Below are 24,192 nucleotides of genomic sequence, written 5' to 3'. Positions count from 1 at the left end.
GTTTCAGCATGGCGACAAAATAACAGGTTTGTAATAACTCCTACTATTATTCTGGGAATTGGCTGAATAAAGGGTGTCTCTGATTAGGAGCACTCATTTCACAAACCTGTGATTTTCATGTGCATTTTGAAATTACCGGTGTCCCATAATTAAGACTGGTGGCTTTCTGGACAAATCATTTTGATATATTCTTTGCTTAAATTAAACAAGCCTGATAGCGAGTAACTTAGAAGATCACGATTTTAGCTTGGAAAAATTACAACAAAATTGTGTTGCATGTAGTGACCAGATACTTTCAAATTGGATACTGGTGCATAGGTAAAACATTTTTATTATTTTCTATATTTGAAACATTAACTGATAATCACTTCCTTTACACAACATCAATAAATGTTTTTACATATACTGGTGATGCTGACATCCATTTGCTGTTGAATGTATCTTTATATGCTTCATAAATAATAATAGCCATCGTATAAAATTTAATATCATTTGTGCACCTGAAGTGTTTTAAATGGTAATGGACGGTCTTCTCAAGTGTTTGCCCGATATTTATCCATATTATGGCAGTATCGTAATACATTTTGAAACTATTAATTGGCTGTTGTAAAAAGTTAATAACGGTGTTTGTAATTGCCAGACAAAATGGGTTGAAATTTAACGAATAGAAACTTGAACTTGCAGTATCAAAATTTAAATATTAAGGTCACATAGTCTCATCTTATTGTTTCTGATGAGACCCAATTAATATAGAAGCAGTTTTGAAATTTTCACACCTGTTAATAAATAAGAATTGATGAGATTTCTTAGTATGGCAATATGCTTAATGAGATTTCTGCTTCAATTTTTACAAGAAAGTTTGAATAATTTATTGATAAAAAGAGATCAGCTGGTTTTAACTTATTTGTATGTTATAACTTAGGTGTTGTGTTGTTATGCTGACTGCTTGCATAAAATTGTAAATAAATTTTTTTTATTTTTCACTTGTGAATCTTTATTTTCAAGTTCAGCTTTATAACTAACACAATACAGTTAAGTACATATACAACTAATATTATTGGTTCTACAGATTTAAGCAATAATTTTAAATTGCACATTGAATTATTTGCTAAGCAAACCTCTGATATACTAATTTATTTGAAACTTGCAAGACACATAGCATATTATAGACAAAATTTAGTGCATTTTTATACCATTTTCTTTTAAAGACAAATTACTGATTGGAAGAAAAATGAAATGATAAGTAATAGTTTGTATGCAGATAATTTAGGTTTTTTTCATAAATATTAGGAAAATATAAAGCAATATTAAATTATGAGGGAAAAGTCAGAAATTCCTTTTTTGAGTTAGTATGGCTGATTTTTAACTTTTTAAATGCTGCTGTGAAACCTACAAGGAAGTATAATTCATTAAAGTCAAGAAATAAGAAACAAAAAATTCTTAAATTTATGTCAAATTTTATTGTGTTAAATTTTGAAGTAATTAAATTATTCATTATATATAATTGAATCTCTGAATAAAATCCCACCCAAGTATCTATATCAAATAGTGAAATCAACGTTAAGTACGGCACTAGCGCGCAGCCTGTTTTGTTTCGTTGCTCTCTCGGGGTTTCGACATAGACGACTACGCGTGACGTCACAATCCAGTGTCCCGGCTTCCTTCTATAAGGAGGTGTTGACTTAGCCATGTAATTGCTCTACCGTTCTCCTTCTCCAGTATTACTGAAAAGTGGCTACCTCTGCATTCTTATCAATCTGTTCACTATTTAGTCACATGATGCCCGCTGCCTTGGATATTTTGTCGTGAAAATTTAATCTTTACTTCGCTATGCTTAGTGCCATATGCCTATTAATCTGTAAAATCTTTCCTTTCCGCTTTTAGTGTCGTATTTGTGTTATAAAAATCTTAAAAAAATACATAAAATTAAAAAAATACAAAAAAGTTTAAAATCATAAAACTTCCAAAAACATCAAAACTTGATTTTTAATATCCCTAACCTTTCTCGAGCGCATCATGATCTCGTGTGCATCATGATAACCAATTAGGCAATTTTCCTATTTCTGCTCACTACTTTGATATTTTTCTGATTTGGCGGTACATGGTTCTGAACCATAGGCACTCCGTAACTTATAATCATTGGCATTGGCATTTCTCCCTTAACTTACCTGCTAGTTGCCTTTTTCCTTTTGCTACCCCTCTCACTTTTCGTTTCTACGTTTTCTCATCCGAGATGTTTTCCATTTCCTGAATTCGTTATGTCATGTGGCCTTGGGTTTGATTTAAGGAACCGGCAACGTTGCACCTGCAATAGCTCGGTAATATAGAAATGTCTAAGTCTCCTTGTCAGGACGCCGACGTAGTCTTTAACGCCGTGCTTGGTAAACTTTTCTCTTAAATCGCTCCATTTCACATTAGGTCTGGGGCAGATAATTGGAGGAAGTCTTTCATTTTTAACATCAGTCTTATTTTTCGTGCTTTGTGTAAGATCTTATGTGAAAAGTACCTAATTCCGCTGATATGCCGGAATTATCATGCGAACTTGCATGACGTGATCCGGCTCTCTGCAGTAGTGTCGTTCAACGCCTGGCTATAGCATTTTTTGACTGACTGCTGTTTTTGTTGAAGGAGCGCTGAAGGTGAGGTGAGGGAGATGACATTGCCACGTGGGTGTTGATGTTTTATGTGATGAAATTGAATATGTATATAGCTCATACACATAATAAAATTATTAAAAAATTAAGGTCATAGTACCTGTTCACGGCTCACAATCACCCATTGAGTGTTCAAATTAGTAGTTGGTCGAACCGCCCCTGGCGGCAATGCATGCTTGAATTCGTCAAGACAAGGAGTGATAGAGGTTCCTAATGTCATCCTGCGACACATTCTTCCAGGCATTCATAGGTTGTCGCTCCAGATCGGCGATATTTTGTGGTGCCCGAATCTGTGGCCTACCATGCCCCAGACATTCTTGACTGGTAAAAGGTCTGGTGACCTTGCTGGCTAAGGAAGAGTATCAATCACATGGATACAGTCCAGAGATATGCGAGCGGTATGTGGCCTGACATTATCTTGCTGGAAAATGGCCCCAGGAGGACGTTACATGAAGGGTAATGCAACCGGCCGCCAGATTGTATCAACATGTCGCTGAGCTGTTAAAGATGGCCTGCTGTCTTAAGAAATAGCACCCCACACAATCACACCAGGTGTTATGGCTATATGACTTTGTAAAACAAAGGCCGATTGAGAACACTGGCCCCGCCCCCTCCAGACACGACACTGTGGTCATCTGCTTCAAGATGTTTAAAATGATCGTATGAGCCTGTTAATTAATAAATGCTACAAATGCCGAGTTTGTCTTTCATAATTATCTCCCTTACATAAGTAATACGTAATATTTCGATGATTCCCATTTATGAAATTAAGCATTTAGCTCTGATAACTTAAAAATACGTCAGTGATAATTTATAATAAACCTGTAAAGGATGTGAATGTTGCTTACACACTACAACAACTGGCAAATTGATAATTTTATCTGAAGCCAAATTTTGTACTTCCGCTTGGGTTGACTATTTTGAGTAATAGGCACTAAATCAAAAGCAAAAACAAAATGATCCCATATTATGATTATTGAAAATATTTTATCGAATCTTTACCTACCAGTTTCCTCTTATAAAGTTGCAATTAAGGTTTTTAATAGATGTTTAATATCTTTATGAACTTATCTTATGAATAGTATCAAGAAGGAAAGGTACGGCGACCAAGGTCCCGAACCCGATATTTATCAAAACAATATCTTTAATGCAGTGAAGCTTTAATATTTGAAAGGAAACTGCTTTGCAAATTTTAGGCAAAGCGGTTGATTTGAAACATATTGTTGATCGATATTTTCTGTTACAGCTGCAACATGAACTTTTGCTTTCTGAAATATCAGCTATCAATATTCAGAACTTTCGATTGCTAGTATATATTATAGTACTTCTTTACGTCTCAAATCAGTTGCTCTGTTTCAAGTAGGTGGAGTCATAAATAACTTTCGATTCAGTTTGTAGATCGATAGCAGTAAAATAATACAATGAATATATCACCGTAACTAGATTTCCATTCTCAGTTTTTACTTTCCACAAATGTAGCATTTATTTTGGGACAATTTTTTCGAAGCAAATTTACAGGTTTCGGCTGCTATTATAAGCCACGCCCTTTCTCCTCGATCCTCGATAAACGTGAGCGGGCTTCACACTGTTTCCATTGGGACCTATTACGATATAGGCGTACCCGCAAGCTTTGTGCTTCATAATGGTTTGCGTAAATGAGGCTGCATTACTGGGTTCCGACGTGTGCTTTTTTTAACTATAGCTTAGAAATCACCATATATGATATATGGAATTGGATGTTGGAAATGCTGTTTTTTAAATGAAAGATATTTTTCTTCTGCTGTGAGCATTTTGGTATGCTGCAGTGAGTGTTCTCCGCAGAATATAATACGCTTTTTCAAATTTTTCTTCTCCGAAAATCTGTGGGGACAAAAGGTGCTCCCATCATAATAATTTAAATTCCCCATTAAACTCGGAAAAATTTCTAATGAGGCAATAATGACTACCTCCTTCATTAGATATGTACAACAAATTAATACAGTACTCATTTTCTTGAGGGGATACATACAGCGGAAACACTTCCTCATCTTCATAACCAAAGACGTTAATGCGGATGCCATTCAATCTTTCGATGACTGGAAATTTTGTCACTTGAACGGGGCACTGGATAGTACCTATTTTTACACCCGCTTCACAGCGAGTGTAATGACTAACCCTGAACGGGTTATTTTTCCTGTCAATCTTCATTTTAAGTGCTAGTATACACCATACAAAACATTTCAAGTCCACGTTCTGTATATTTAAAATGGCTTTCTTATCAACCAACATTTTGAGAAGTGGGATATAACTACTAAGGGTCAGAGAGCGGTATTTTGCAACACATAAATCTAATTGATTTATTTTATCGAGAATCTATTCCGATCCGCGCTGAGTGAATGCTCCGAAGGACTTCAGGATTTTTTGAAATCCCTCCTCGACATGGACTTCCACGCTCTCCTCCATCACTTCAATGGTACACTTAGATCGGAAATGGGGGAGGGGAGCAACGGCATTTAATTCTCCATCCCGTGTCTTGCGAGTTAGATAAATTTTCGATACCACGTACCATTTAATGGCTGGTTTATCAGCTAATTCTTCTCGTAATTAAAATATAATTTGTGGCCGAAACTCCTCAAAACATGACAAAATGACCGATGCATTTTATGCAGATGGTGTAAACGTATTCACACTCAAGGAGGTTAGAACTCATGTATTCTAACCTCCTTGTTCACACCAAATACGTTTGAAGCGCCCCTTTCTTCATTTTTTAACGGGATGATAGAATGCATCGACCTTCCTTTTAGCGAAGTGAGTAGTACGCATATGCTGTAGCAAGCAATAAAAATTTCTCATGTACCCCAACTATTTCACGCCGTGCGCTTAAACATAACGCAGCATGCTTTAACATAACGCAACAAACTTTAAAAACATAACAGATATACTAAAAATAGTTTCATTGAGATTTAAATCATTTCACATTTAACTTAAAGCTGTATAAAGATACGGGCAACGTAAAGTGACTAATACCTTGAAAGTAAGCTGTAATCTTCTTTGTTTGGAAAGTGAGTACCTTTACAAATACAGAAACGATCACTGATAATGATCAGGTAGTATGATGAAAACACAATCTCTCTTCACAAAAGGGTTACCTGTGCAGAGCAAGGCTGGTTAAGATAACAAAGCGAGACTGCGAATTGTGTAGTTACTTAAATGAAAGGATAGCAAGTAGAATTCTTCCACCCAAACGGGAATATATTTTCGATAGGAAGTGCATATTGTATCTAAAATATTTAACTAACTGCAGATATTTCAATTTTTTTCCTTAAATTTAGTGAATTGTCATGGACTTGCATAGTTTGTAAAATAAAGAATTTTTCAAGTACTGAGAAATATAGTTATTTCCGAATTTAGGATTCACTAATGTCTTAAGCATATAAAGCAGGAGTTCTTATTGCGACTTTTATCGTTAACATTTACAATCATACTATTCTGATACCGTACCTGTACCTTTCTTAAACGATATAAATCATATAAAATTAATAACGTTATATGCAAAAATATAAAAATAACAACCCTCCGAAAATATAACTAAATAACAGTAATTAAAAATATAAGTTACTTTTACATATTAATCCTTTGACTTTTAAATACCCAAAATATAAATTTAACCCATTAAGTTCAGCATTAACTAAGTTCATTTTCTAAAATTTACATTCTCTGTTTAATATAAAGAATTCATACCTCTGATATTTTAAGTTTAAACTTTCTTAACAGATACTAAAAATTCAAACATTAAAAACATACACTGATACTAAAATATTCTAAACTCCGAATTCATAAGAAACAGTTAGTATTCCTATCACACGTCTAACAAGATACAGAAAACTTAATCTATATGTGTAATATTTAATTTTATATTTGCAATATTTAATTTTAAGAATTCTTAAATGTTTTTCCTCGCATATACACTCAAGTACATTCTAGCTTTCAAATCTCAAATTTATGCTTGAAACATTTTAAATGGAAAAATCCATGAAACATTTTTTACGTTTAGTTTAAACTTTCCTAACAGACACTAAAAATTCAAACACTAAAAACTCACAACATAAATTCTACAAAACATACCTAACACATATGTAGCAAAATACAGAAAAACTTAAATTTATATGAGTAATACTCCATTTAAAAATTTTCTCTCACATAAAAGGTCTCAAAGGAGTGATCACCCTAAACTTAAATAATTTTCACAAAATAAAATATTTCACAAAATAAAAGCTTACATGTTCAGGAACCAAACTGACGATTAGTTCTCCAGCAATAGCCTCTTCAAAGGCCGACATTTCTAAACTAAAAGCTTAATGCTCTATTGATAATACAAAATCAAGATGCAATATGAGATTGACTTATCTTATGTCACTGGCTTAGGCAGCCTTTAGTAGCTTCTACTACTTTCACTGCCAATCATGGTACATTGTCCTTAGGGCCTGGTTTAAATAAAATACATGGGAGATACTCCCCGCCTAAAGAGGCGAAACTAAAAAGTACCTATGTACTGAGATCAAAACGAAATTAAACAAGCATCTGGTGAAAGCCGTTCGATAGTGATAGTGCTAATCTAAAGAAAGATGGGTTAAAGTTAGATATGTTGGTTACGCCCACCTAACATTTGGAAGTCAGGAAATTAAATATTAATTGAAATTATTATCTTATACTATGGAAAAATATAGTTTAAAAATGTACAGTAACCCTGACAAAAAGGTATTATCTACAAGGAACGGCACACTCGAGCATAATTGCGTTTGTTGTTTAGTTATAAGCTACAAAGTGGGTGGAGCTTAAGCGATTGGTCGGAGGCAGTCTCGAGGAGGTCACCCTCCCGTGAACTGACCTCGACTGTTGCATCTTGAAAAAAGTCTCAAGTAGAAAGCTTTCAGTTCTCGTTAAACAAACTTCCAAGTGGATGCACTTCCTTTTCAGATTCACCATTGGTAACGACCAGTAGCTCCGCCCACTTCGCTCAAGTACCTCCAGAGACAACGCCTTCAACTCAGACGAGCTCTCGCCATTCTGACGCTAAGCACGTAGCAACTGCATTTACACCGCCGGACATCTATAGAACTAGCTTAACGCCTGCTGAAGATTCTAATATTGCACTTTCACGAGATTTTTTATCTCAATTACGAACTTTGTCACGTTAGGTTAGAAAAGATATGCCTTTTTCGTACGAGTTCTACACAGGAAGTGGTTTTATAACCCGGGTGCTTGCTGACAAGTGTTTCTAACACCTGAGTCTTCTCGTTAAACAAAGTTGTTGTAGTTTCACAGTTCGTTAATACACAAAAGGTATGCTTTGTAAGAGTTCGAAAATTAACAGCTCTTTCCACTCAGTAATAAGCACAAAGTTCCTTTTTTTAAAACACAAATGTTATGAGAACACAAATTAACTTTTGAAGTATTGGGTTGGCAACTAAGTAATTGCGGATTTCACTCATAGATGGCTTCAGTTGAACTTTTAGGGTTGCAGACGTAGTACAAATATGAAACACATTTTGTTATTTGATAGTTGGCAATTCAGCTGTCAATCAGTAAAAAACGTTTTTTGATCGGTTGCGTAGTTTTCGTTTGGCGTTCGTTGAAAAATGGAAAATCAGAAGGAACATTTTCGTCATATTTTGCTTTTTTATTTCCGAAAAGGGAAAAACGCATCGCAAGCTCATAAAAAGTTATGTGCTGTTTATGGTGACGAAGCCTTAAAAGAACGGTAGTGTCAAAATTTGTTTGCCAAATTTCGTTCTGGTGATTTTTCACTCAAAGATGAAAAACGCTCTGGTCGTCCAGTTGAAGTTGATGACGACCTAATCAAAGCAATAATCAATTCGGATCGTCACAGTACAACACGTGAGATTGCTGAGAAGCTTCATGTATCACATACATGCAATGAAAATCACTTAAAACAACTTGGCTATGTTCAAAAACTCGATACATGGGTTCCTCACGAACTGAAAGAAACGCATTTAACGCAACGCATTAAGAGCTGCGATTTGCTAAAGAAACGAAATGAAAATGACCCATTTTTAAAACGACTGATAACTGGCGATGAAAAATGGGTTGTTTACAACAATATCAAGCGGAAAAGATCGTGGAGCAGGCCAGGTGAACCAACTCAAACAACATCAAAAGCTGATATTCAACAAAAGAAGGTTTTGTTACCAGTTTGGTGGGATTACAAAGGAATTGTCTACTTTGAACTCTTACCACCCAACCGAACAATCAAAACAACTAACAAAATTAAACAATGCAGCTGAAGAAAAGCGGCCCGAATTCACAAATTGAAAAGGTGTTGTATTCCATCATGACAATGTACTCTTGACCTTGCACCATCTGATTACTTTTTGTTGCGATCTTTACAAAACTCCTTGAATGGTAAAACTTTCACTAATGATGATGATGTCAAATCGTGCCTGATTCAGTTTTTTGCTAATAAAAACCAGAAGTTTTATGGGCGTGGGATTATGATGCTGCCTGAAAGATGGCAAAAGGTCATTGATCAAAATGAGCAATACACTACAGAATAAAGTTATTTAGTTCCATGAAAAAATTGTCTTTGATTTTCTAAAAAAATCCGTAATTACTAATCTAATCATGAAAAAATTGTCTTTGATTTTCTAAAAAAAACCGCAATTACTTAGTTGCCAACCCAATACTTGGAGATGTATTTTCACAACATAGTGGTGATAATTCGAACACTAATAAAGCAATTATATACATGGAAATAACGCACAGTCCAAAAACCCCTCTTTGCAGGGCAATCAAAGTCTAAACACCCCTCTGTGCAGGGCAATTAGATATAACATATTAAATACTTGAACACAAAAACACTTATACACGGAAAGACCATATTTACAAATCACCACTTAGCGTTGTGGAAAATACTACGCGGTCTTTTTGACGCGTTCTCTGCTGTAGGATCATAGTTCAAAAGTTCACGCAAATGTTCATAGCTTGATTTCTCAATTTTACTGAAGAAATTATGGTAAGTGCTAAGTATTTGATTGGGAATCGGGCGAATTTTGAGTTCTCGGTGAACCTGAAGATTTCTCACTAACCACGGAGCATCAACGATTTCACGCAATATTTTATTCTGAAAAATTTATAATTTTTTCCTGTAGGTTTTATAGACGGTTGCCCAGACCGGAATGGCATAGAGAAGGGTGGGGCGAATCAGCATGAGATACAGCCTTTTCTTGACTCTGACATTAAGCTTCGATTTCTTGCTTATAAGTGGAAGAATTGCTATTTTGGCAGCTGTAGCATTTCTCAGTGAGTATTCTGTTTGTTCTTTAAATAATAGTTGACTATAAAGATTTGCGCCCAAATATTTTGTGCTATTAACTATTGGAACTGCACGATTATTGATCTTGATATTGATTTCGACTGGGGTGTGCTTTCTATATCTTCGAAAAAGTAAGATTTGACTTTTACTGGGATTTATGTTAAGTTTTCAACAATTTAAATAGTGCGTGATATAGTTGACTGCGATTTCCAACTTGTCCATCGCCAGCTGGAGCTTGAGAGATTTGGTGAAAATTGCAGTATCATCTGCATACTTTACAATTTTGGTATTAAGAGGCACCGGCATGTCGTTAGTATAAATGTTGAAAAGGGAGGGTCCTAGAACAGATCCTTGAGTAACTCAGCTTCTGATGTACTTTCTTGAGGAATAATTATCATTAATTTTGACTTGAAATGTACGGTTTTTTAAATAGCTCATTAGAATTTTGATGAGTTGAGGGTCAGTCGAGCAAGGTGTAGATTGTAGAGCAAGCATGAGATTGACGAGGAACTGAGGAATCATCTCTTCGATAATGGTATTAACTATGACAAGTTTTCACCATTATATTCTCGTAGTGCCTATGGCATATCACTTGAGTATTGAAATAGTTCAGGCATGCGCTGAGCACCGCGCCCACGGGTGAGAATCCAGTCAAAAGGTGGCAAGTCTCGGGCATCAAAGTCTATGAGTGCAAAGCATTAGTTCATATTTTGCAGGTATGAATTAAAAAATCGGTCATTCGTAGAACTGAGAAGGTGTCGGAGTTTCGAAGGCTGCAGTAAGATTAAGATCGGCTGATGGATGAGCAGGATAACAAAGTTTCTAAGTACATTCGAGTCACATGACTTCTGCGAGCTTAGTGATTCGTCAAGAGTCAAAAGAACATTAAAATGCAGTAAAATCATTTAAAAATAATTAAAACTGTACATTACAGGTATAAATCCATAAGGGATGGCTTCATGTAAGCCCTTTAGTTTTTATTTCAGATAAAATGCGAGCTTAGGAAAATTCAGATTTTTGTAGTCATCATCGTACAGTAGTCGCCGAGCGCGTAGGACTCACTGCTGAGCTCTCCCGATTTTTTATAGTAACTGTCCCAGTCCAGTAGGCCGACAGTTCAGTGTTTGTGATTTCTACTTACTTAAATCTAAAAATCGAAGTTTCGGGTACCTTCGGTACCGAAAAATGTCCTTTTTCAGGGCACCCACGGACATGACGGACTCGGATACGGACTTGGATAAATCGTTCAGATCTTCAAAATCATTACCCTTACGAAAAGCCGACTTTTTAAAATCGCCAAAGACGTCAAGTAGGAAAAAGAAAAAGATGTCAGAATCTGAATCTGAGGAAACAACCCCGAAGTATTCCGGTGAGGAGTGCGCTATCTCTGAATAGCATGGGAGGACCCGACAAAGCAGCAAAAACAGTAATGGATATTATGAAAAATACAAAAATTACCGACGAAGAAATAGAGGCAAAGAAAAAAGAAATGGAAAGCAGAAGAGCCCAGAAAGAAGAGCCGGAAAAAGAAAAATGGATATCACCAAGAAAAGTAGCGAAAATACCTCTGAACAGCGAACCGATAGAAATTGCTCAGACAAACAGATACGAACAATTAGAAGTCGATCAGACGAAAGATGATGCAGTACCTAACACCACTAGTAACCACCACCCATAGTTTTCCAACAAGAAAGGTCGAATGGATGAGTATTGAAGAAGATTTAAGAAAAATATGCGAGGAAGAATTCGATGCGCAAATGAAATCAAAAGCGATCTTCGTACTGAATTATTGAAGAAAAGAGGAATCCCTTTTCACACATATCTGATGCAACACGAAAAACCTTTAAAGGTAATATTAAAAGATTTACCATGTAAAATAACAGAAGAAGCGATTCTTAAGGATCTTGATAGAAGAAAATATCCGATTCTGAAAGTTAAACAATTCCGCAGAAGTTCAAAGAACAATTTTGAAAAACTGCCCATTTGGCTACTGGAACTTAAGAAAAATGCAAGCGGTTACGCAATTTATGCTCTGAAGAACATGTTCAGCTTTAACATAAAAATTGAAAAATATAACCCGAAAAAGAGACCCACACAGTGCTTTAGATGCCAGGAGTGGGGACACTCGCAACATCTATGCACTAATAAAGAACGATGCTGCAAATGTGGAGAAGAACACCGGAGCAATTTATGCACATTAAGAGAAGAAAACCCAACCTGTCTGTTTTGTAAAGAGAAACACGTGAGTAGTTACCGTGGATGTATTGAATATAAAAAGAAATTCGAGAAGCCAGAAAGGAAAAATATTCACCCTAAACCTAAAGACTATAAAGAACGCGCTGTTGACTTTCCAACGCTAACGACAGAAAATAAAAAAGAAAATAGAAGGAAAGAAACACCACTTTACAGCGAAAAAGTTAAAGGAAAAATTAAGAAAATACCGAAAAAAATACACGAAGCAATGCAATGGCTACAAGATGGAAATATCCAAGACTTTATCAGTAACATCATAAAAGATATGGAAAATATAAGGAAAGCAAAAAACACAAGCGAAAAACTTGCCGCCGGTTTCCGTGCTGCAATGTATACTATGAAGATTGTCGAAGAGGGAAATTAGATGAAAACATTTTTAAAAAAGAAGGAAAAATGGACTTTAATCTCAATTTGCTTAACTAGGAAAATTTTCTCTTTTCAAGCAGCAATCGTGTGGTCAGCACTTGGGAGGGTGACCCCCCACGTGACGGGACTCGACGATTCACGTTTAAGACTTCTAGAGAGGAGGAGCCTAATTGCTGAAGAAAATACAGCTTGACTGAGGCTTTCGCCACCCGACCACTCTTCGTCTTCGGACGCGGTGCATTAAGATGCACCTTTGAACTTTAAAAACCCGTGAAAGGCCTAATGGCAACTTGATCTATTGGTAAAAACTCGTAGTAGTTGAGACCATAAGTGAAATTCAAGATTCAAGTCTTTACATGAAATACAGTAAATAATAAAATCTTACGGCTTTGGGCAAATCCAGCAAAGTCCATAGTAAAAACATTTGTACAGAGAACAAAGTAATTCTTTGCCTGAAAGTCGCAAAGTCCTTGCAATAAGTAAACACATAACAATCAAGAACCTTGCATAAAAATCTTGGTTAAATAGAGAAATAAATGAAAACCATATACCATGGACTTTATAAGAAATAGAAATTTAAGGGGACTCGGTACCTTTTGAATGATTTTTTTTATTTAAGCACTTCCATCTACTTTTTATGAATAAGTGGTTTTATCAGACAAAATGGTTTTAAGCTGAAAAAAAATTTTTTTTGCTATTAATTTTTGTTTAATTTGAATTTTTTTTCTACAATTTTCAATATTTTCGCTTCAAATGTTTTTATTGTATTCAGAATAGTGTTCTTAATAACTTTACGGATCGATTTTTCAATTAATGAATTAGTTTCTGAGAAAAAAAATAAAAAGCACATTTTTATATAAAAACTTTAAAAAAATATGATTTCAGTAACATTTTTACTTCCAATAATTTTTCTTTTCACTATTTTTCAAATCCCATCCTTGATTCTATTTAGTATATAATTTTAAATAAGCAGTAAAATTATTAAATAATTTGGTCCATATCTGAACAAGTTTTAGGACTTATTATAAGGGATATATTAAAAAATTGCAAACTGAGAAATCACAGTTTAAAAAATGTAAAATGTCTGGACGGTCATTAAATCATTTCCAATTTCTTAAAAATTTTATTACTGAATTTCAATACATATATATATATAATAAAACTTAGTACTACTCAATTGATTAATATGATTATAAATTACAAGCTTTCGTTTAAAACCTTATTTGGCTAGAAATATTGCAAAAATATCATAAAATGCAAGTAGAATTTTTCATTACCTGTTTTTGTTTTTTAAAACACGCTCAAAACAATTTTAATGCATGAATTAATTATAATATATTTTCTAAAACGCTTATAATTATTATTAATAATATTAATTTGTCGTTTTATTCCCTTTTTAAAAAGCAAAATTTGCAATTTTAACGGACATAAAACATTTTATTTAAAACCACTCAGCAGCTTATGTGATTTCTTCTCTTATTTTAGCCATTTATTCTCGTATATAAATTGCATTTTAAATTAATTTATGTGCATTTTAATTAATTAACAAGTTTAATGTTTGTTCCAGCACTATTTCTACAGTCAGAAATTTGATCACTTTCATTAGACCACCTCTTTCTGTTCGTATCTAATCGCAGATAATTTCAACTTTTGAATAAGCATAGCATTTTTGTTGACTGATAATACACATAAAATTATTTGCTGAGCTCAATATAAATATATAAACTTGCCAGTTTAAAGGTTAAAAAAAAATTTTTTTTCAACTTTAATTTTTGTATTTAAATAAATCAGTATATACGCATAAATAGAGTTTTTTGATAGTTGGAGTCGTATTTAATTACACTATTTTTCATTTACACTGATTTTTAGTAAGTAACTGAAAAAATTAAGAAGTAAAAAAATAAACACTGAGGGGGTGTTCCATTTAAAGGGGTGTCAAAATTTTAAAAACCTTTTTATAACATTTATTATCGTCAGATCATTTCAAAATTTCTCTTAAGTGTAGTAAGTGTATTTAAGGTACTTTTTCAGCAAAAAATTGAAAAATCGGTAATTTCATTGACTTTGGGGCACCGAGTCCCCTCAACATTGGTTCCCTATTGCAGCGTGTATAATTGTCAAGAAAAAGCTGGTTGTAGCGCCTCATTACACAAGTTAGAATTTTTACCTATTTTTCTTTTTGAAATTGAAATTGATTTTTAAAAAATTAACATATTTATCAAGAATAATTAACGTTCCAATTAATTATAAACTATTGCATGCTTTTAAAAACGAATTTTTGAAAGTTTTGTTTAAAATTCTAAATTGTGATGCTTTTTTAAAATTATAGATGAGTATCATGGCACAATTTCTATAAAGGAATTTTATTTCAATTATATTTCATAATACATCATAGTGATAAACACTTTTCACTCCTTAATAATTTTTATACATTTAATTCTAATATTAAAATTGCATTTAACCGTAATATTAAATTTTGCTTTATAGTGATTATTTTTTTAATTTATTTTTAGTTCTGCATAGGATTTTTTTCATTTACTGTTAATTTAATTTATTAACCCAAAGGGGCAGTAGCCTAGAAAGGCTGTTAATTTCGAAGCGGCATTTTGCGCTGTTTTACTATAAATATCTCCTTGCAAATTGTTGTTATATCGCCCTGTATTATATTTAAAGAAATTAAATAATGAAGAATCTGCATGAATACATGTATGTTTCTCGCACTGTGACAAAAATGACAGTATCTAGAGCCATCAAATTTTGAATAATGTAATCCTCCACCCGAACATGGGCATCTGGACGGCTGAATTTCTAATTTGTTTTAATCTATTTCATATTTTATAAAACTTTAACGAATTTTTTATTAACAAACTCAACGAGTTCAGAGAGAGCACTGTACAGAAAATAACAGTTTTATCTCCAGTCCGGAAATTCTAAAGATATGCTGTTTTCAAATGTATGTGGTTTCCTGGCGAAGAACATGATATTCAATTAATATAGGAATCACTCAAAACGTTCCTTTTGGACGTAATATAAAATCTGAGTGCTTCTAGATTTTATTTTACCTTCCCCCCTTTCATTACACTCAGAAAATTTTATGCTCCGAATTTTATAAATTACTAAAATAAATATTTCACTTTAATGTTAATAATTTAATGATGATATAATCAAATAAATGATTGTTTTGTAATGTTATTATAGTTTTGGAAATCACTGCCTGAAAATGGTCATAATTTTTTTTAAAAAATTTTTATCAGATCTTGTTTAATTTTACCTTATTTATTTCAAAGCATCACGTACTATCAATCTTATTTAATTATACGTTATTTGTACGCAAAATTAAGTTCATAAATTTTGTGCTTTGACGTCTTAATCGTTTTACGAAAGTAAAGATGCTTGTACACGAATTACGCGTGAAAAAGTTGCGCGAAATGCAGTGAAAAGTGCTTTAATGAGATATATTAAATGCTATTTGGAAAAATTGTGGCTTTCATAATCTCATCACTATACAACGTATCACTTTTAATAATTAAAACGAGTTATGTGATACAAACGCCTTAGGTTTCAGTGTTAAAGTAAATGAGATCGTCCCTACTCGTTCTTGCCGACATGTTGGTGACGCGTGCCCCGCCCACTGGGTTAGTCACTCTCTCTTATAAGGTCCATGCCAAGGAGCAGGGGGGGCCCAAGAGCGATGCGCAGTGCAGGGAGAAAGTTATGCCACATACGCATGACGTCATGTTGGTGACAGCATTAGTTCTTGGCGTTTGTTTACTTTCGTTGCATCAACAGTTTGATTTGATTTGTGTTGTTAATTTGCTATTATACCTAGGCGGAAGTGGCAAATTGTGCTATAGCGTTGTGTCAGAATTATACACGTTAATACGTTTTTTGGCGGAAAACACTCTTTACAACCAGATAAAATAACTATTTTTTAATGAATTTATGTAGTTTTCATACATAACTGTGATGTAATTTTACATTTATTTTTCATTTTACTGCTATTTTACATTTAAATTGAAAAAATTTCTCATTTTAAATCATTTTTTTATCATAATCTTCATTTTGTGTATGAGACTTACATCGTAGTGAGATATTTAAATTCAGTGTCATGTTTAACAAAACTGAGTACCTGAATGATTAGTTAATAAATTCGCGTATCCAACTTCATTCACATGTTTTGGTTACTTTCTTTACATCCCAAACGTAATTCTATGTATTGAAGCAGCGTCTGGGTTAAGCTTTGCGAACTAAGTAAACTGATACATGCCTCACCGTGAGGAAAGAACAATTTCTCGACCACACTATGATGCAAACATCGAATGAGTGAGTGACATATTTCCTTCAGTGTTATTTAACTGATGCATACAGGTATGTGTGGTGTAATTTAATTGATGTAACTTACACATGCTTGAACCTGAAGGAAAACAAATCTGTGTATAATGCTAGAATACAAATAGCGAAAGAGTAAGTAAAACATTCTGTTCAGTGTTATTTAACTGCTGCATATATTTTAATTTTAATTCCATATAACTTGTTTTTAATTATAAGAGAAGGAAAAATAATTCAATATTGAACACATATTTCGAGTATAACAAAAGTATTTTACGAAACAACCTGATAAAAATACATTAGTAATTAAAAATATTTAATTTGTGTACAGACTGAATTGAAATTAAGATGTGGTGGTGTATTTAATTATGGCAAAGCCCACTAGGGCTATCTGCGTAATAGGTGTGATGCCTTCGTGGAGGACCTTCTCAGGGAAACTGGCTCGTATACACGTTACACATGAGGAAAACCCCGAAAACGCCCATGCAGCCAGTCCGTTCGCGGGATTCGAACCGAACTACCAGTGTTCAGCGACTTTACCGCTCGGCCGCTGGTGGGCCGAAACTAAGATGTAGGGCAAGTTTATTATTATTATTATTGTGCGTATATGTGTAAGAAAATGTATTTTAATTGTTCCATTTTTAATGTATGGAAGGAAGAATAGGATGCCAATATCGAAGATTATTTACTATAGCAAATAATCACGTCAGGATAAATGTTATATAGAAATCTTGGGAGTGTAAGGGATTATAAGAGTACTTTTAGATTATACTGAAAATATATGCACTTCTGCTAAAATCTGAAGTGAATCAGTATGAAGTGACTTTAAAAAGAATGCGATAAGTATACTATTTAAAAGTATAATGACGGATATTAAGAAATTTGTAGAATTTTATGGTATTTAAATATGAATTTGTTAAGTCAAATCTTTTTATATATATTTTTGCTTGAGATATGTAATTTAAACTGAAAATCACGATCATATATTTCTCATGGAAAGTGCATGAGCAATGAAAATAAATAGAATAATACTTTTTGATTATGTTTTTACCATGGTCTTAGCAGTTATGCCATCATGTGTTCTGTTCAACAAGATTTATTTAGTGCAAACAATACTACGAAAAAATATTGAAAAATACCTTGTTTTACAATATTTATTTCCCTTAATTAACTTAAATATCGTTTTTCATTTTCTAATGCTTTCCTTTACGAAAAGAATTTAATGTTTACAATTATTTTCAGCATTCGTACGAATTCTGTGCATAAAATAAACATTTTCTTTAACAAAATACTTAATCGGAAAGTATATACCCCGTATTTCCGGTATATCTACCACATATAAAATGATTATTTTGCTTTAGTTTACATTTTTTCCATTACCAAAATCATGTAGCAGACGCGTCGGCCGATGCGTCTTGTCTCCCGGGTGACGTCACTACCAGCAACCAATGGCACGCTTTTTCCGTTCCTGGCCTAACCTTAGTATATTAAAGAACCTTGGCCAAGGAGGTTAGAATGAGTTCTAACCTCGTTGGTCCATGCTATATACACTATTTACATACTACCATCTTGAATCATGTTGAATTATCCTCGGTCTTTTCACCGTCCTCGGTCTTTTCACCACACTTTCTTCTGTGGGGTCATATTTTGCGAGATCCTTTATCACATTATAAGGCGAGTTTTGCACACTGGTAAAGAAATTATGTGAGATTGTCAAGTCTAGATTGTCTTGAATGTCAGGGATTTAAGTCATCATACAGTTTTTGATTTCCAATAAACCAGGGAGCTTCTGTAATCGATCTTAGTATTTTATTTTGCATTACACTTAATTTTCTTCTTTCGGTTTTACCAGCAGTTGCCCAGGCCGGGGCTGCGTAAATCATAATTGGTCGCATGAGAGTAATGTACAAAGTACGTTGTACTCTAAGGTCTAATTTTGAATTTCTACCCGTTAAAGGGTAAAGAGCAGCAAAAGCTGCGTTTGCTTTATTGCGAACAGTTGAGATATGCTCCTTGAAAGTTAGGGTGTTATCTATCTGTACACCTAAATAAATACTTATAAGAAGAGGCGACTGGTAAGTAGCACATTGTCGATCTGTATATTATACTCTACTGGGTAGTATTTACGGTAACCGACGGTAACACTGCATTTACCTGGTTTTAATTTTATCTCCCATTTTTTGCACCACTGGTTTATGATGTTCACTTGCTATCTAAGTTTATTTCTTGCGTGCTGTGGGTTGGCGGAGCTGGTAGTGATAGCAGTGTCATCGGCATATTTGTAAACATTTGAAAAGTACGGCTTAGGCATATCATTTACGAAAATATTTAAAATTTTGGGGAAAATTATGCTGCCTTGCGGGACGCCTCGATGGATAGTTTTCCTGTTTGAAAGTACATCACCGCATCTAACTTGAAACGTTCTGTTGTCCAGATAGGAGATCATGAGTTTCAGTAAACTGTTAGGAAACATGAGTTTGGAAAGCTTGTAAATGAAGTCGGCATGCCACACTCGATCGAAAGCTTTTTCGAAGTCGAGGTAGCATGCGGCGACAGACTTCTTCCTTTGAAATTCAACTGCGATATTTTCGATTAAATTAAGAATTTGGTGCGTTGTCGAATGCCCTTTTCGAAAGCCAAACTGATGCTCATCAATTAGATTATGTTGTTCCAGGTGATATGTAATTCTCGAATGTAGAATTTTTTCAAATACTTTGCTTATTGCAGGCAGGAGACTGATTGTCGGTAACTTGAAACATCCTTGGGGTTTTTGCCAGGTTTGAGGATCATAATAATTAAAGAGTGCTTCCACTGTTTTGGGAAAAATGGGCATTAAATATGTTGCATAACAGTACAATACAATTTTTTGGAAGTGCTTTAATGGTTTCATTGTTGATATTATCGTATTTCTTTTTGAGGTTTTTTATTACAGCTCTGACTTTCCTGGGAGAGGTGAAGGTAATAAAATCTCTGTTATTTCTAATCTGGATAAGATCAACTGTGTTGTTGATGTTAATCGCATGTTCGGAATCGTCTTCTTCATGTTTATCAAAGGTAGAGCGTAAATTTTCAGCCATAGCTTCAGCTATTTCGGTTTCTGAGTACAGCATCTGTCCGGCATGGGGAACAGGATGCAGCTGGTTATTGTTCGTAGAGCGTAGGGCTTTAGCAATCTTCCAAGCCGTGTTTGGTTGTACTTCCATGTTCTCTAATATGCTATCCCAGAGTGAAGTGCGGTAATTTTTTATTTTTGCAGAGATTCTTCTATTTAAATAATTAACTTGGGTTTTATCCCTGGGGAATCTAGTTAAGTGCCAAATTTTCCTTCTTCTATTGCGTTCTTTAATCAGGTATAAAATGTGTTCAGGTAGTTTATCTTGAGTAACATTTTTACTATTGTAAGTGGCTTTAGTCATAGCATTTTGAATTTTAGTATTTAAGGAATCTATATTCTTCTCGATATCTTCAGGTCTTCGGAAGGTAGCTGAGCTTGGAATGTTAATTAAATCTAGAGTAAAAATTTCCCAGTTAATTTTCGTAACAGGTTTTAGGAGCGGGGGGTAAAATCCGTAGAAATCGAAGTTCACAGGGTAATGGTCCGAGGAAAATCTTCCATGACTTCTGGGGCAGGGGTGGTTGCGATGTTTTTGAGGATACGTATATCCAAAATATCTCCGTTTCCATTGTAGTGGTAGTGGGTGGGAACGCTTGGGGTGATGATTCTTATATCAGAGTGAAAAGCGTAGTCTTGAAGGATTACACCATTTCTATTTGTAGCGTTACAATTCCATAAGATGATTTTTGCATTCATATCTCCTGCTATTATTATAGGAAAGTTAAAGTTAGTGAGGCGGTCTAATGCGCTATTGTTTAAGATGCTACTGGGAGGATGATAAATCGAAATAAAAAGAAAAGGGTCAATATTACCGGTATTTTGTATATTGAAACGAGTGCTCTTAATATTTTTCTTAACACAGATGGCTGTACCTCCTCTGCCGTTGTGCTGTCTGTCGTTCCGATAAATACTGTAGCCAGGGATTTTAAACTTATGGCTTGCGATAAGGTGCGTCTCGTTTAGCATCATTATGTCGATGCTGTGTTTGTTCATAAAATTGACAATTTCATATTGTTGCTTTTTAACGCCGTTCGCGTTAAAGAAGGAAACTTTAATGAAACTTGTTGTAGTTGCAATCAGGTTCGTGTTTGCTTGTATGGGCCTAAAATTCATAATCCAAGTTTGAGAAGTATTCGAAAGCAGTCGTTCCGACTTCTATTTTCTGAAAAATTGACTTCGCAGCCTTGAATTGATTGAAAAAGAATTTCGCCTTCGTTATTTGTGTCTTGATCCAGGAGAAAAAAGACACCTCGTTTCCGTGATTAGTATCGCTTGCATTCTGAACTTGTGATTGTCTGTTAGTGGCCGAAGTCGTGGCTGTCGGGAGTGGCGGAAACTCTGCTTCGTTCAGATTGAAGCTTGCCGGAGTGTTCACGTTCCTGTTACTAGTTTTAGCCGCTTTTTCTTGTTCAATTTTCTTTCTGATGTTTTCGGGATTTTTAGCGCACCCGCGGTAGGAAGAAACATGATTTTGGCCGCACAAAGCACATACTGCAGGGGCTTGTTCTTTGGTTAATTTACAGGTAAATGTTTAATGTGTGTGGGCGCATTTAAGGCAGCGCGGCGTGTAGTTACACAGGTCCCGTGTGTGACCATATCTCTGGTATTTATAGCACTGAACGGGACCTGATCTTGATTTATAGTTGGCTATTATTTCAATATCTAGACCTCTTAATTTTTTAATGTTAAATATCTTCTTTCCTTCTACACTTCGTTTCATTTCCGCCAAAAAGACTGGAAGCTTCACTAGTACTCCGTTACGTACGGCTTTTATCTGCCTAGTTTTCATTATGGATATTCCCATGCCTTTGATTTCTTCTTGTAAGATATCAATATCAGAAGTGGCTGGTAATCGTTTGATTATCGCTTTAATTGGTTTTTGGGAGTTTAATTTATAAGTGTGGAATGGTAAACCTCGCTTTTTTAAGAAGGCTGTGATGTCTCTATAATGGTCAAAGACTCTAATCGTTAAACGACCTCCTTTTAAATTTCCGGTATAATTTTTTATTCTCATCTCTTCAATTTCCGCTTTCAGTTTGTCCCAGGTCCCCTGAAAATCAGCGAGAACAATGGGGGTATATGGCTTGCTACTTTCGTAGGAGTTTCAAAAGGGATTTGACTTTCAGCATCCATATTTACTTCACTGCTAAGTTGGTCAAATTTATTTCCTTGTGCTGGGTAAATAATTTCCGCTACGGAATTATTTTTCTTATGTGTCTTCCGGGGGGAAATGAATCCTTCGTTGTCTTTTTTGGTTCTATTTTTTACCGCTTGCTTTCCTTTTTAGTGATTTTTCAGTTTTAGCGGGATGTTCGAGTTTGGCTAAATGCTCCCTGATATCATCCATATTTGTTTCTAGATTGCCGAGCATACATCGTGTGAGGAAAAGATTTTTGTTTAGGTCAGTAATTTGCTTGTCCTTTTCAGGACATTTAGCTTTCCTTAATTCCTGTAGCTGTGATTCGAAACCTAATAGTCTAGTGACTAGTGACTTTATTGATTTTCCCATCGCATTCTTTGGTGTATTGTTCTTTAAGTGATGTGAACCGCATATTTACTTCTTTTAACGATTCATGTTTATTTTCAGTTGCGGAGGTTAACTCCATTAAAACCGCGTAGGCTTTAGTTTTGCCATAAGCTTCTACAATCGTCTGCTCATCCATCGTGCAAATAACGCTGCTAATTGAGTTGGCCGCGGTAATGCATTTCAAGATAACAGAAGAAAAGAAAACTTACCCAGACAGACTGCAGAACTCCGCACTGGTAATCCAGATTGGTAATCCAGATTGGTAATCCGATTGGTAATCCAGATTGGTAATCCGATTGATAATCCAAGCAAAACTGGTAGGGTGAAAGCAATCAATCAAGAGACCCCGAAAACGCCAGGCACAGAGAAACCCGACCTCGTCTCTAGGAGCTCAGCCTTCGAGTGTGTAGCGACTGACTCATGAATGAACGAATGGAGTCTCTGATCCATGAGATTGACTGAGAATGCGGGATCTTATATACACATCTTAGGAATTATGGGTAATTTTATTTTAACCAATCAAATGTTAGCGATTTTTTTGGAACATTCTAGAATATTTGTCATATGATTTCGTTAATCATCTTATTTTGATATCCCTGTGTGACCTTTGTTCATCAATCATCAGATTTTCATAATAACTTGTGACATCAGTCTAACCTATGATCAGAATGAGCGAATTTAAGTTAAACAGATATGGCAATAGTAAACATGTGATTAGGGAAATGATGGTTTATGAATTACTTTACATTATCAAAAGGTAATGCACATATCCTATTCAATAGAAATGTCATCCGTGTAAACAGTTAACGGGAAACAACTCAGTCGACATCTTTATTGAGAAATTTATTATTAGAAAATATGACGATACGAGAAAATCAGATTAAAAAGAGACAAATGAGAATCATTCATCACATTACAACAAACGGAAATAAATACATCAGTTTCCATAGTAAATTTCATTATTACAAAAATGTAGCGTGTGCTGTAATAGTGTAACACTTCTAAGAAGAAAATGCGCTAATATTTTTCTTACAATAGAGAATTTCTCTCAGATTTGTTCTTGCAGATATTAGAAACAGTTTTCCTTAAATTTATTCTGGGAGGTGTTATAATCCTTAGATTAGATCTGAAATACCACTTTCTTAATGTAACACAATACAACATTCACTTAAATTTGACAGTCACTAAGAGGTTTCTTTAAATGCTATCCGAAGCATAACATCTCATGCATGTTGAATGAGCTATAAAACATAATCGTCTCAAAGTGATTTACCAGTTTCGTACCTCTTCTAATGTAAATTGAAATTTTAGTTTCGAGATTGCAGGTAAACTTAATAATTTTATAAGCTTTTCCAAAAATCTGTTTGATGACTTTTTTTCTAAATTCCCTGCAAAAGAATTATCAACAAATTGCTTTTATACTTTATTTATGCAGCTTCGTTGAAGATGCTTAGAAATAATTTAAAGTATTTGATTGTGTAAAGATCAAGTGGATTCCTTTTGGAGTGAGCTAAAAAAATTATTCGCAATGTAGCAATGAAATAGTGCAATTCAGTCTGAATGAGGATTTCATCCTGAACATTTGGCACCCCCTTTCTACTTTTTCGCGTAGCTGATTTGCTGTCTGTTGCTTTCT

The sequence above is a fragment of the Stegodyphus dumicola genome, chromosome 11, assembly GCF_044657685.1.
Source record: "Stegodyphus dumicola isolate Sdum_Otavi_A_Nest chromosome 11, ASM4465768v1".
Classification (NCBI taxonomy): domain Eukaryota; kingdom Metazoa; phylum Arthropoda; class Arachnida; order Araneae; family Eresidae; genus Stegodyphus; species Stegodyphus dumicola.
This window is presented reverse-complemented; position numbering follows the sequence as displayed.